The sequence below is a fragment of the Rosa rugosa genome, chromosome 5, assembly GCF_958449725.1.
Source record: "Rosa rugosa chromosome 5, drRosRugo1.1, whole genome shotgun sequence".
In the NCBI taxonomy this organism is placed as follows: Eukaryota; Viridiplantae; Streptophyta; class Magnoliopsida; order Rosales; family Rosaceae; genus Rosa; species Rosa rugosa.
Genome location: NC_084824.1, coordinates 8,083,479 through 8,099,250, shown reverse-complemented (window position 1 = coordinate 8,099,250; position 15,772 = coordinate 8,083,479). Strand labels below are relative to the sequence as shown.

The window sequence follows — 15,772 nt, the reverse complement described above, 5'->3', positions numbered from 1 at the left end:
AATAAAAAGTCATACCCTCGTATTTGTGTGTAAATCAACTAAGAAACCGTATGACTTCATATTACTAAGGTTATGCGGTAAGGGAAATCAAGTAAACACACCTTATTCAAGTTGCTTCCAGGTATACATGGCAGACATAAACAATTACATAAATTAAAGTCTAAGACTTGCTGGGAAGAACAGAGAAGACAAACCAATTTTGACAAAATCTAATCTTTAACATGATTACTCTAATTCAGAAGCGAAGCACAGAGACCCATTTCAAAATTGAGCTCAAGAAATATGCAATAAACTATGAATTTAAAATACTCACTTCAGAATCATCAATATCAATGCCAAAAATAAACATCCTACAAACAAACTCGAAGAAATTATTTGAGAAAAAAAAAAAAAAGCGAAGTTGGTACCTTTAGAGTAGAGATATATAAGCATAATCGAATAAGAACCAGCCTATTTTTCATAAGCACTTGAGAACAACAGAAGAAGGCTATTCAAGGAAGAAAAGCTATAGATCGAAGTCAGTGATGCGCGATGGGTGATTGAGAATCAGAGCACATCGATTCGGAGAGCGACTTACCTATTTTTGTACAGAAACTTACCCATTTATATCCTTCGGCTTTGAAACGAATTCTCAATTTGCTACAGCGAATAGGGCGAGTTTTGGGATTAGGGTTTCTGGGCATATGTTGAAGAAAAGTTGGAGCGGGTAATTGAAGCTGTGAGACAAAAGGAGTAGTAAGGAGATATCTGCTATAGATGAGGATTTCCGATTTGAGTGTTCGGTGTGCTTTGGGTCTGGGTTTTTGAGAGAGAGAGAGAGAGAGAGAGCTATGGCTAACTGAGATACTAAGGATTGAGAGAGCTGCTAGAGATCGTGGTGCAATAGAGATGGAGAGATTTGAACTGCTACAGATCGTGGTGCAATAGAGATGGAGAGATCTGATATTGGAACTGAGTGAGGAGAGAGAAGGGGTCGGGAGGAAAAGAAAGAGAGAGAGTTTTTCTCTTTGCTATTTGACTAAAAAACACACAACGACTTTTAAGTATTCACCCGGATTTTAACAGGTGACGTCGTTAATGGCTTATAATGACAGTGAAATAAAAAATCAGTCCTTGTTTCTTCCAGCTAGGTGTCTTTAAACCCTGATTCTGTAGTAGTGTTCGGAGCCAAACTGATCAACTAACCAAAACCCAACAAAACCTTATAATAATTATTACCAAAAGTTCGATTTGGTGAGGACGGTGGATGATATGGGTGAAGGACGGTGTTTCGGGTTCGTTGTTCGAAACAGATCCTCGTAGTGAGGGTAAGAACTGTGGGTAAGTGAGGACGCATAACTCGGTGGTGCGCTGGCGGCGCTGGAGCTCTCCAATGGCATCGCGGAGGCGTCTAGGGTAGGCGGTGAGGTCGGTGGTTTGCGGAGAGATGACGGCGATAGCATTGCGAAGAGGATGAGAGGGTTTAGGCTTGGCATCTGCGGAAGAGTAGATGAAAACAAAATTAAACCTCTAAGATCTCATCTACATAATTAAGCAATATAAATCGAGTCACTATCATACCCATCTAATTCTGATTTGGATGAGAAGAAAGCCACTGCCAGTCAAGGCTCTTAGAAGCGAGCTCTCTGCCTATCCCGAAACGCCATCGAAACGCCGCCGCCGCTCTTGCTCATTGCCATCGTCTTCCCATCTCACCCCATTGGACGGCTTGAGAATCGAGGCCATCGTAGTCGGCTCCCTGTAAAGGTGGAGGATTTAGGGATTTAGAGGGTTGAAATTAAGTGTGGAATTGGAAACTGGGGAGAGAGGGCCGAGAGAGGTTTCACGAGCCAGAGAGCTTTCGCGGAGGACTAAAAGATTCACGAGAGAGATCGAGGTTTCATGAGAGTGAAAGAGAGGCATTTCGGGGAGGCTATTCGAGAGAGAGGGTTGAGAGTCTTTGTATGTCGTCCTAGGTTTTGTTTTTCTTCTCTCTTTGTTTTCTTTGCACCACAATGTGGCATGGCAATTAAACCTAGAAAAAAATTGTCAAAGTTACTCACACAACAGAAACCTCACCCAACTGTCGTCTGAGTGTCGCACTAAAAATCAAAATGTGAAATCATGGAGGGAAACATGGCGCCTACATCATTTGAGCTCAAAATGTTGCCGCCCAGTTCCAAGTTCACACAACAGAAAATCTTAATTCTGTTGTATAATTTCTACAGCTTGCACTAAGCCTATCTAGGGGAAGACATTCAAGCAAGCTTCCTCAAACTTTGGTGCTCAGTTTTTCAATCATACAACAGAAATCACTATTTTCGTTGTACCTAGTACACCAAATTTTAGTGTTTCAAGAGGCAACCAAGACTCCAAAGTGGAGGGAAATCTGCCACTAAATTTTTTAAGACTCAGACGACGGACAATACTTAATTTCGTTGTGCAATGTAGTTCTGATAAAAAAGTTATCACTTTATTGACATTCACACAACAGAACATCACTAATACCGTTGTACAATCGAGTTTACTTAAACACACAACGGATGATTTCTATTCCGTTGTGTGATTAGTGTTGTGTGATGCCGTTTTTGGTGTAGTGAGCTCTGGCATTCTTCATAAGAAATGATCCTTGGGATGTCTAGAATTAATCTGGACAGTTTTAGCTCATTTGGATTTCATTTGGTTAGTCTGCCGCCCCTCCTTCATTGTTTAGCTCGGTTTCTCCTAGTCGAAGTAGGAAATGTGCTAAAGTTGACTTTTCATTTCCATGCTTCCATCATTTCCTTTTCTTGCAGCTCTCATAATCTTTCATAGTATTGCAGGTAGGCTTTATTTAGCCTCTAAATAATATATCTCGAATTTGTCGACAATATATAGCTTGAGCCACTGATATTGGCTCAATTTCTCCAAGACACGCCTTGTCAGGCCAAAATGCTCATTTTGGGTTCAAACAGGCTATGCGCTTCTAAGTTGCCTCGTCAAAAACCTTGCCAAGTAATAAAAAAACCCTGTGGGAAAAAACAACCCTAGTCGAAGGAGAAAAAGAGCACAACGCGCATGAGTGTGGAGTAGTCGTATCACAACTTTAGAGATAGGTGAAGTCTTCTATCAGCATCATAAGTAGGTAGTATGTCTACGAGAGGGATGCATTAGAGTTGCTGCACCAAAACCTTGCCCGGTAAACCCAGTGGGAGAAACCCGTGGTCGAAAGAAAAAGATGAGCAAATGCGTATATGTCGAATCAAAGCATCTTCAGGATGTACTATAATTGGGGTGACCATGCTAAAGATGTGCCTCGTTAAAACCTTGCCAGGTAACAAAACCCAGTGGGACAAAATAACCCTGGACAAAGGACAAAAAGAGTACATGATGGTCAAGTGGGTATGCTTCAGGATACTCCCCCTGATTTTGACTCCCCCTGAAAATTACATGTTAGATAATTCAGATAGTTTACGTAGACCAATACCTTGGACATGCTTCTGGAATGTAGACTTTGGTAGTGACTTGGTGATGACGTCTGCACGATTGTCTTCAGATCAAATCTGCTTAACTTCAATCTTCTGATGCTCCTGTTGTTGCTGACTGAAGGAGAACTTCAGTGCAATTTGTTTGGTGTTGTCTCTTTTGATGAAACTTATCTTTATCTTCTCGATGTAAGCAGCATTATCCTCGTAGATAATGGTGGTTCATCAATGGTGGAAGCAGTCCACATGTGCTTCGAACATGCTTTTGTGATGGCTCTCAACCATATACATTCACGTACTGCTTCGTGAAGGGCTAGAATCTCAGTATAATTCAAAGAGGTAGCAACAAGGGTATATTTCGTAGACTTCCAAGAAATTGCAGTATTCCCAATGGTAAAGACATAACAAGTTTGGGAACGCGCCTTATAGGTGTGATAGATAGTCTGTATCAGCATATCCAACAAGGCGAGCATCATTTTGAGGATCAAGGGGGTTTGATCCATTCCTTGATGCATAGGGATAGAATAAGCCCATGTCCGCTATTTCTTTTATGCCATTCCAGTGGCGGCGTGTTGGCGTAGAGCTATATCTAGCTAACAAGTTCACATCGAATGAGATGTCCTGTCTAGGGCATTGAGCCAAGTATAATAATGCGCCTATTGCACTTAGATATGGGACTTTTTGCACCAATATCTCTTCGTTATCATCTGCAGGACGATACGGTTCTCTCTAGACTTCGGACGACCATGGGTGTGCTTGCTTTTATCCTCATTAAAGCGTCTTAACATCTTCTGGATGTAATTTGGTTGATGGACCAAAATTTCATCTGCACTGTGCTCGGGCTCCAGGTCGAGACAATAATTTGTTCTCCCAAGGCCTTTCATCTCAAATTCCGACTTCAGGTGCTTTGCGGTTTCCTTGATCTCTTCAGGAATATTAATCAAATTCATGTCTTTGACATAGACCGCCACAATTGCAAACCCGGAACTTGTTTCCTTAATAAACACGCATGGGTATAGTTTATTATTCACATTTCTCATCCCGATCAAATATTCACTTAGACGGTTATACCACCTCCGTCTAGATTGTTTCAATCCATAAAGTGAACGTCTCAAAACTAATGGAGAGTGTGTTCCGTGGTGTAGAACTATTTGCATCGGGTATCATAAGTCCTTCAGGAACTTTCATAAGCTGCATATTCAGTTTTTTCAGAAACTACCAAACTGAAAAAGTAGCGGAACGTTTATGACGTCTATTACGGGAGAATATGCCTCCTCGTAATCAATCACAGGGCATTAAGAAAATTCTTGCGCCACTAGACGAGCCTTGTGTATCACAATCTCGTTTTTTCTCATTACGCTTCCTTACAAATACTCATTTAAATTCTACGAGTTTAACATGGGGAGGTGTAGGAACAACAGGTCCAAAACACCTTTCTCTTTGTGAAGGAATCTAATTTGACCTGAATTGCTTATTTCCTTTTTGGCAAATCGTCTCTTCATTGATATTGATCAACAAAGCAAGGTTCGAGATCATCGCTTGTTATAGTTTCGGTGGCCACCGCAAATACTAATATATCATCGATGATAATTTCATTTTGATTCCAAACCTCACTAAATTTACCGAGATTTCTCTATTCTTGGGAGTGGGTTCAAATGTTGGAGCGTCCCCCAACATCGTCTCTTCTAGGACAGACCCATAATCCGGATTTATTTCATGACATGGATTAGTTTGAGATTGTGATGTTAAGAGGATTCGTTTGTGCCAAGTTTACCCTCTTCTGGGGATAAGAATCCTTCAAACCTAATGGTCTACCTCGCTTCTGGGCAGGGACATATGAGGTTAGCCGCCATGGTCGTACCTCGTCCATCTGGGACGACATGTCCTATGGGGACGTCTATCCTTGCAGGCATATTTGCAGCAGGTATATGTGATCTCGTCACTTTAGCTAGATCAAAGAAAGTGTCTGGCATATTGTATTCTATACTCTATAGATCTAGAATTGTCCGCACTTCACTATTTTCGTGCGGTTTGGGGATCAAGATGAGACATTGTGGGGACATTCCATGTTAATTCACGCCGTTCATCAGGAACAGTGACTTTCTTATCTCCCCCTAACGGCGGGAAGACTGTCTCATCAAAGTGACAATCCGCAAATCTAGCGGTAAAGAGATCGCTTGTCAAGGGCTCTAAAGAGCACATAATGGATGGGACTCATAATCGACATGTATGCCCATCCTTTGTTGATGACCCAATTTTGTATGTTGTGACTGCACAATTGGCAAGAGGACTGCATACCCAAACACGTAAGTGCGAAACATCAGGTTCGTACCCAGTCACCAGCTGTAACGCGGAGTAAGGTTGGTAGCAGTGGTTCTCAACGGGACCAACATAGCTGCATGCAAGATTGCATAGCCCCATGCATAAATTAGAAGCTTGGTACGCATTACCAAGATTCTATTTGCGAGACCATCTTGGGTGTGATCATAGGGAACTATATGTTCAGCCTCAATCCCAAGGGATATGAAATAATCATCGAAAGACTTCGATGTAAACTCTCTGGTATTATCAAGTCTTATGGACTTTATGGGATAATCCGAGTGGTGAGCCCTCAATATTATGATCTGGGCGAGAGTTTAGCAAAAGTAGCATTTTCTTATGGACAATAGTGTAACATGTGATCACTTTGTCGATACATCAACCAAAATCATTAATATTTAACTGGTCCACATGGTGGTTGGATATATATGTCCACAAATTTCCCTTGCATTCTGTGCAGAAAAATGGTGGTGTATGACCTAGTCTTTGCATATGATGGTCTTAACGAGTATGGCATAGTGTGTCATTATATACAAGACCCTTATTCAGAAGGGGATGCACCTGCGATGAATTGAGGATACGGTGCATCATACTTTGACCTAGGAGTCCCAAACGGTCATGCCATAGCAAGTAGTTGCTCAAATTAGTTAGCTTCTAGCTTAACAAATTTTGATTTTTCCAATGTACGCTTCTGGCCGCACACTTCGAGGTTATGCAAAGATATTCCCACTCATTTTTCTCAATGGTTTCAACGTGGTAACCGTTGGTTCGAATATCCTTAATACTCAATAACGTTCTTCTGGAACGTGGAGAATATAAGGCCTCATTAATGGTAAGTTTAGTACCATTGGACAACATATAGTAGGCTTTGCCATAGCCCTCTATCAGGTTGGATTGCCCTGATACGGTTGTCACAGAGGTATGAATAGACAATAAGTTTGAAATGTATCTCCGATCTGGGAGTATGGTGTGCGTAATAGCACTTTTAACCTAGACAACAAACTTCCCCACAGAATATGCCTATTCATTTATTTAATTCAATGGATCACATGTATAAATAAGTTTATTGAATTAAATATATTCGAACATAACCACATTTCCATAATCCAAAATGATTGAAAACATAAATCACCAAAAATAATCCGAAAAACTAAACATCATTCATAAAGATGAAGTAAATATGGCACAATGGGTCAATCATATCCATGTGTCTTCGAGTTTCAATTCTCGGTATGTTCAGTAGTTGCCTGGAAGTCCATGATCTCTAGTGTGGTATCCATAGGAATTGACCATTCAACAAAGTTAGTCTCTCAAGTTCCGCAACTGGCGTTATATTCTTTTACAACTTGTGCTTCGAGACCAGCGGTCAATTCCTTCACATTGATAGCAAAGATCATGCTGATTTTGGTGGCGACGGGCCGAACTAGTGTTCCTTTCAACTCAGGCTTGTTGAGTTAGGGCATCACGGTTCCCACCACGTGGGCCTTGGCCACGTGGAGCTGGATTACGTGCGCCTTGGCCTCTTGGGACTTGGCCACGTGGCTGACGGTCATATGGGTTATTTTTGTTCTGCCAATCATGTCTTGCTTCAAGCAAGAAAATGGTCATCTAACGGTGAAAGTGCTCTTCCAGAGCGACCCAAAGAGTTTGTGTATCCTCTTCATCGGATACTCAACTTGGAATGTTTTCTCCATATGTTTCTTTTTTGAAAATTATGGCACTCATATTAAAAGCCTCAATGACGACATTGTTAGCATTGATTGTTGATCTCATCTTCTTTGCAGTCAGATGAATTTTCACATCTTGAGTTCACTTTAGATAGTTTCTTCTGGAAACCTCCAAAGCAACAAAGTCAAACATGTTGAGATTTGACATTTCTTACAGGAAAGGAACAAATAATATTAGTGCTTTGGGTAATATCGTCCATAAGTAAGTAATGAGAACTTCAGGTTCTATAACATGGTATGAAAAATCAGATTAGACATGTAAAATCTACTGGTTTTATCATGTGTGGTGAATTTATGAAGGAAACTTCAAGTTTCTTAAACGGCATTATCGAAACTACAAGTATTGCATCAATTCAAAACGTCTATTGCCCCCTAATAGACGTCTATTGCCCCCAATAGACGACTATTGGCCATGTATTGCCCCCCAATAGACGTCTATTGCCCTCCAATAGAACTTTCGGTAGCTGAAATGAGAATTTCTATTCCTAAAATTAGACAAATAAAACTTTGATTAAAGAAAAAAACGAAGAGATTATATTAATTGAAAAGTGCCTATTGCCCCCCAATAGACGTCTACTGCCCCCAATAGACATTCAAAAAAAAAAATTTCACTTTCTGTCTGCCCCATTACTTTGGGCACCCAAGTCAAGAGCGCGACCAAGACCACCGGATCGAAGCACCTCTGGAGCTCGCCGCTGACTTCTCTCACCTCTCCGAATCTCCAGTCCTCGTCGGAGTTGCGACGAGCCGCGCTGCAGGTGAAGCAAGGGAGCGGGCGAGCGGCGCCGGATCTGGGGAACACGCCGGCACGGAGCTGGTGACGTTGGAATGGTCTGAAGAACGAAGCAGCCTGAATTAGATTCGATTCGAGCTTATGGTTGCAGCGAAAAAGCCGGCGTTGAGCTGGTGAGGTTGCCGGAATTCGTTCATGGTGGTTGAGATAGGAAGTTGAATCGGAGAAGATTGATGGAGGAAGTCGGCGAGCTCGTCGGTGAATGAACCTCGATCAACCACTAGGCCAATAACCTCAATATACAACACTTTTTACACAACGAAAAAAAAAAAATTGTTGTGTGATGATGGAAAGTCAATCACACAACATGACTAAGAACCATACGTTGTATAAGGCCATAAAAATTTTGATGTTTTCATGGAGAAGGTGATTCCACAACACTGGCAAGAATATTTTGTTGTGTGAATGATTAAAAAAAGAGTGGCAGATTTCCCGCCTAGCTTGACACAAATTTGGGTCCAAATATGTACTACATTGTACAACATCATGGTTATACCTGTTGTGTGATACTAGGTTGCAATTTATCATACAACAGTTTTGGACTTGTGTTGTTTGATTAAATTAGATATTATTGGCAATTCTAGATGTGCCCCCAAATGTTGCTCCTTCTACCCCAAAATGTACAATTTTAGAGAACTTATATAGGTCATGGTTTGAGGATCCTACAACGTAAAAACCTTATTTCTGTTGTCTGAATGAAACTTGTTTATCGTAGCACCAAAACCATTGTACATAGAGCGGCTGCGCGGGAACTTTCCCTCCTTGTAACCTAATCTGAAATTTAAATTGTAGACGATCAGACAACATATTGGGATGTGTTTGTTGTGTGATTCATTAATAAAAAATAAAAGGAGTGTTGGGTTTTGACTTGGACAAATTAATAACACACCCTTTTCTAACACAGAGAAATAACTTCTACCAAAACCAAGAACTCACAAGTCACAATCTCTACCAAAACCAAAAACTCACAATCTCTCACTAGCCCCGCAACCTCTCTCCGTAAACTGTCACAATTTTCAACTCACCACCGTATTCTCTCATCAAAACACCATCATCGGCATCCTGCAACCTCTCCTCAGTTTGCGTATGGACGGTTCGATTCTACCCATCGATGTCGGTTCGATTCTACCCATTGGTTTGGGTTCGATTTGGCACTACTACAAATATTACATTTAATGACAATGTTTAGATGACATTTGCTCAAAAACGTCATTAAATACCATTTCTATGACGTTTTCTGATGGAAACGTCATGGATCAAAATTTCGTCTCAAGTTTATGCAGTTTTTGAAATGTCATTGTAAGTGTTACTATTTAATGACGTTTTAAAACTGTCATCACTCTTATGACGTTTTTCAAACGTCATTAAAAATGTTTTCATGACGTTTGTTAAGTGTCATGAATGAGAATAGGCCATGCCATGGTAGGCCTCATCATATGGCCCTTGGGCCCTAAGCCCGCCCGGCCCGACCCTTTCTCAAATAGGGTAGGGTAAGGGTCATGCAAATGAAACCCGGCCCTACCCTACGGCCCGGCCCGGCCCTAAAATTTATATTTTATTTTTATTATTTTTCTATATTACATATTTACATAAAAAGAAATAAGAAATATGTTATTTTAGAGAATGGGTATTAGATTGAAGTATTGAACATTTGAACCCAATTAATTTATGTAAATCTAATTTTTATATCATACACTCCAAAGAGAATGGACACTAATTTTTTTATAAATCTATATTTATATATCATACACTCCAAAGAGCAACCTCTATCAATTCAAAGAAAATGAGAAAATCAACCGTTGGATATGATTATTACAATAAATTATGCGTGTGGTTAAAAATTTAGTCAATTTCACCATAGTTTCGAACCCGATCGGATTGGTCAACCATATTCACTTGTATGTTTTCTTGGTTGACCGATGGCGTGACAACCGCAAAACGTGCTAGTTTTTTTACATCACATTTTTAAATATTTCATCAATGGATGTGCATAAATATAAGATAAAAATTTCAAATTTAATTACAAATATGTTGGTCTATACCAATTTGCCTCCTAAAGTTGTATAACTTATACATTGCATTTAAATGATTAAGGTTACCCTCCATGAGCAAAATGGGGGACGAAATGGAATATTTTAAAATGAACCGCTGGATGTTGTTTTCATATGAATATATGTTAGTGGTAGAAATTTCAGCAATTTCCGCCTTCGGTTGGACCTCGATCTACCCGGTCAACTCAATACCCTAAATAGAACATAAAACAAATATGCTCTTAACCGGTCCTTGGCAATTCAATTTTTTTTATCTTTCAGCTCCCACACTCTCATGGGTAGGGGGTCTACTTACGGATGTCAAAATTCCGCAACGTTTGTCCGCGCATGGTGCCGCTCCCCTTAGGGAAGTTTGCTTGTGCAAAGCGTTGACCGCTACGTTGGACGCCTTATTCACGACAGATCGGCCTAATTTCTTTACACAATACCTATCAATGTTGTATAAACATATGAGAATTTTCATATTGGTCGATTTTCATTTCAAAATTTTTGGATCGCACATAATCCTTATATGCCTTATAATGTAGTATAACTAGTTTATTAGGCTTGTTACCCTCCATGAGCAAAATGGGGGACGAAATGGAATTTTTTAAAATTAACCGGTGGATGTTTTTTTCATATGAATATATGTTAGTGGTAGAAATTTCAGCAATTTCCGCCTTCGGTTGGACCTCGATCTACCCGGTCAACTCAATACCCTAAATAGAACATAAAACAAATATGCTCTTAACCGGTCCTTGGCAATTCACTTTTTTCGATCATTCAGTTCCCACACTCTCATGGGTAGGGGGTCTACTTACGGATGTCAAAATTCCGCAACGTTTGTCCGCGCATGGTGCCGCTCCCCTTAGGGAAGTTTGCTTGTGCAAAGCGTTGACCGCTACGTTAGATGCCTTATTCACGGTAGATCGGCCTAATTTCTTTACACAATACCTATCAATGTTGTATAAACATATGAGAATTTTCAGATTGGTCAATTTTCATTTCAAAATTTTTGGATCGCACATAATCCTTATTTGCCTTGTAATGTAGTATAACTAGTTTATTAGGCTTGTTACCCTCCATGAGAAAAATGGGGGACGAAATGGAATTTTTAAAAATGAACCGCTGGATGTTGTTTTCATATGAATATATGTTAGTGGTAGAAATTTCAGCAATTTCCACCTTCGGTTGGACCTCGATCTACCCGGTCAACTCAATACCCTAAATAGAACATAAAATAAATATGCTCTTAACCGGTCCTTGGCAATTCACTTTTTTTGATCTTTCAGCTCCCACACTCTCATGGGTAGGGGGTCTACTTACGGATGTCAAAATTCCGCAACGTTTGTCCGCGCATGGTGCCGCTCCCCTTAGGGAAGTTTGCTTGTGCAAAACGTTGACCGCTACGTTGGACGCCTTATTCACGGTAGATCGGCCTAATTTTTTTACACAATACCTATCAATGTTGTATAAACATATGAGAATTTTCAGATTGGTCGATTTTCATTTCAAAATTTTTGGATCGCACATAATCCTTATATGCCTTGTAATGTAGTATAACTAGTTTATTAGGCTTGTTACCCTCCATGAGCATTGTCAGATTGATCAATTTCCATTTCGAAGGAGAGATCTCCTCAAGGGAAATCCGTGTGAGGAGAAATCCCCTCAAGGAGAATCCAGGTGAGGCGAAATACCTTTAAGGTGATGCCGTGTGAGAATTAATTCTCTAAATGCAAATCTGTGTAAGGAGAGATCTCCTCAAAACGAATATAGGTGAGGAAAAATCTCCTCAAAGAAAATTTGGGTAAAGAGTATTCCCTTCGAAGGAAATCCGAGTGAGGAGTGGAATCCAAGTGAGGGTAGAAATTCCCTGAAGACGAATCTAGACAAGGAGATTCATGATGAAGCAATTTCAAAAAGTAACTTATTCACTTCAAAAAGCAATTTCAATATTAGCTATGAGGACTCCTTACAAGGACACGTTTTTATTGAAGTGTCCTAAATACCTTAAGAGGACGAGAAAAAGAAAAGAAAAAAAACAGGGCAACATTAGCCTTTTTTGTTTTGGCCAAACTCAAATTTTGGCCAGAAGTCAAAACTCCTCAGACTCCCTCCCTCCCGCTCCCTCTTTCCCACACAAATTTGGGAAAACCTAGAAACTGAAAACCTCTCTCTCTCAGACACTCAATCTCCCTGACAGTCGATGGCAGCGGCACGATGGGCGGCGTCACTCAATCTCCTTGACGGTGGACGTTGAGTTCTCCTTGTAAGTCATTCTCTCTCTCTCTCTCTCTCATTCAAAAATTCGATCTGTTCCTCTCTCAGATTCGATCTGGATGGTTGAGAATTGAGATGGTGGTATGGGGCGATGGTTTTGTGGGGGGAGATTTTGGGGAGTTTTCTCACTTTCTGGGTTTTTCTTTTCTGATTTACTCTAGAGTCTGGAGGGAGTTAGTATTGGTCGGAACTAATTATTATTCGTTGTTGCAATTTTAATCTGAGCCTGTCGAAGTTTAAAGACATAAACAGACAAAGCAGTTGAGATTAGAATATGGGTTCTAGCTTCTTGCAAACTCAAACTCAGTTCTAGGCCGAGCTGTGGGAGGGTTATTGTGTTCTTACTGGAAAACCAGGGCTATGTATCCTCCAGGTGGAGTTTATGCTCATCCGGGTATGGTCATGATATGATGTTCTTCCTCCGATGGAGTTTCTGAAAGGTCAGTGGTCCTTGCATTGTATTCCTGGTGAATGAGCACAAAGTTAATTTCCACAGTACTATGATGATTAATTTATGCAGTGGTTAATTTGAGGTGGACTATGAGAGATAGAACAAATTAGAATCAAGAAGATTATAAAACAGCTACTGAAATTCAATAGGTATAATATTGCTTACAGTTTCTTTGGTTCTTATGTTATAATGGCATTTTGTGATCTGCAGGCTCCCCTCATGGTTTTAGATAGCCCGATTAATGGAAGTTGCGATGTGTGTATATGAAGACCGAGGATGGTAAACTTATTGAGATTAAACCATATGTTCGTATCCCAAGGTGTCATGTGTAAGTCCATCTTATTTCCTTGTCTTACATTGTGCTTTATAAATTGTTTCTGTTCTGATAAAATGTGAGGAGGAATATCATCATCTTTTATCTTATTTCTGATGCTATGCAAATATGTTCTTAGCTCACAATGGTAAAACAAGAAAAGCATGTTGAATGTAAATGCCTGTAATGAGCAGCCAACATTGACCACCATCCATGTGGCGATGCCTTAGTTTAACTGACTTCTAACATGTTCTTTGCTTTTTCTTGAAAACCTGTTTTAGTGGTTTGTTTAATCCTGCCATTCACCTTGCAGTGCAGCTGCTACGGAAACTAAGTATAGCTGAGCAAAAAATCTAGGGATTGAAATTAAAAGCAGAAGATGTAAGAACTCATTTCTTCTTTCTTCTAAGGCCTACGTTTCTATTTCTGTTTTAGTTTCTTATTGTATTCTATAAATGTACGTTGCTTTTCAGTTTCTCTATTAAGACTTTCATCTATGTTTTGCAACCATAATTTGTGAAATGCAGAAAACATAGCTTTACTTGTGAAGGATTCTTTTGTATGGTTGCAGCTTTATAAGCAAAATATGCTTTTGACTTTGGTGTCTGTTTTTTTTATGATAGACTTTGGTTTATGTTACCGGTTCATATGTTTTTCAATGCTGCATGTACCATCATGTTGTCACATGGAATATTGGAGAAGAGCTCTTATTAGGGATAGCAGCTTGTCCAACCATTATAAATTTGATAGTATCTTGAAATTGATAAGAGAAACTTCTGCTCAGTATTACAGATCTCTGTCTTTACTGGGCAAGTTTTTCTACCAAAATTATAGAACCTTAATTCTTAAGCTTTCAGGGGTTCCATTAACCAATTAATAAACTCAAATCTGAAATATTATAAATTTAGGTTATAGCTATGGTGCTTTTCATGTACTGGGAAACAAGTATGGCAGGTCTGGGACACATCTATATATATCTCCCAAAGCTATAAAAATTAGTCCCAAGCACCTCGCTTCTTCCCAAAATTAATTACTTGTGGGTTTGGTATTTGGTTTTTTTTTTGTGGATTGAATGAAGATGGTGATGGTCCTAATGGATATGTACATACAGGTAAATTTTCCTATGTTAAATTCTAATTACCTTTATGGGCTTGTGTTTAGGAGTACATATTAAAGGAGTTGACTATTGTTAGATAGAGTTTTCTTGTTGGAGAGCTGTTATTGTTGGCTGTGCTGCTATTGCTGGAGTTGTAAGGAGCTAGCTTGACTGGTGAGTGTTGCTTGACTGCTACTCTTTGCCTTTGTTTTGTTGAATGCATTTGTTGAAGCTGGAATGCATTTGCTGATATTATGAGTTGTTTATTCAGTGGGAGAGGAGAGGCAACAGTCAATATACCCAAGCAGACATAGATATGATGCGAAATGAATGGGAAAGTATGTCGTGAAGGCGTATGTGTAGGAGCTAAAGGAAAGCATAAGAGGAAGTAGGTTGTTGCTGAAGGAAAGCATCATTTTTGTGCTTCTCTGTTGGTACAATATTCATGCACTGTGTGGCATGTTTTGTAACAAATAGTTTGTATTTGTATCAACTTTTGATGTCCCAAGTAGATAGGCATGCAGTTGAATGCTTTTCTTCTTTCAATGTTGGCTTGGATGATTGGGAAATCCTCCCTTTCAACATTTGAATGCTTTTCTTCAAATAATATGAGTTGGATTACTCATTTCATAGATTTCAGTGTCTTTTCTTTATAATTAGTCACTGTTCATTAGGTAAAATAGAGCATTATTATCAATGCACAAAATCCAGAAAAGACGATTATCACACAACAAAATTTCTAATGTTAATAATGTTGTCTGAAGTAACAATTTGGATGTTCACATAATGAATCCTTATATAACCATGCAACGGTTCTAACAAACATACATTGTCTTATTTACAATCACACAACTGTAATAACTAGAATACGTTATCTAAAAACTAACACACAACAATAAAATTTCCAAAAGTGAAGTGTGAGGATAACTCATACAACAGAGAAAATAAAATGCTGTTGTCTGATTCGCCTTTCATACAACGGCTCGGAAACAACTTTCGTTGTGTGAATGATGCCAATGACATGTGCAGCATGACTGCGCGGCAACTGTGGCTGCCATCTGCTGAGAGAAGCCACAACAGTTTTAACCAAATAAGTGTTGACTGTTTGTGATTCACACAACGGGTTTCCACCGTTGTGCCATTTTTCATCACACAACGCTCCGATACACAACGGAGATCGTCCAAATCACACAACGAATTTGGTCCGTTGTCTGTTAGCTTTTTTGGCCTAGTGAACATCTGCTGGATCTGCTTGGAGATTGGGAGTTGAATCGGAGAAGATCGATGGAGGAAATCGGCGACATCGCTCCGGTCAGTCGG

The 15,772-nt window shown here is 39.7% G+C and overlaps 1 long non-coding RNA gene across 2 annotated transcripts; it reads left to right on the top strand.

Annotated features, from left to right (window-relative positions):
• The first annotated feature begins 12,388 nt into the window (after nt 1-12,388).
• On the top strand, nt 12,389-15,063 carry LOC133712456 (uncharacterized). 2 transcript variants are annotated; one of them, XR_009847416.1, is made up of 6 exons: nt 12,389-12,581; nt 12,828-13,032; nt 13,254-13,371; nt 13,670-13,737; nt 14,518-14,626; nt 14,724-15,063. It is a non-coding gene; the product is annotated as an uncharacterized LOC133712456 (long non-coding RNA). The 2 variants fall into 2 exon arrangements; XR_009847414.1 differs by having other exon boundaries at nt 12,389-13,032.
• The last annotated feature ends 709 nt before the right edge of the window (nt 15,064-15,772 follow it).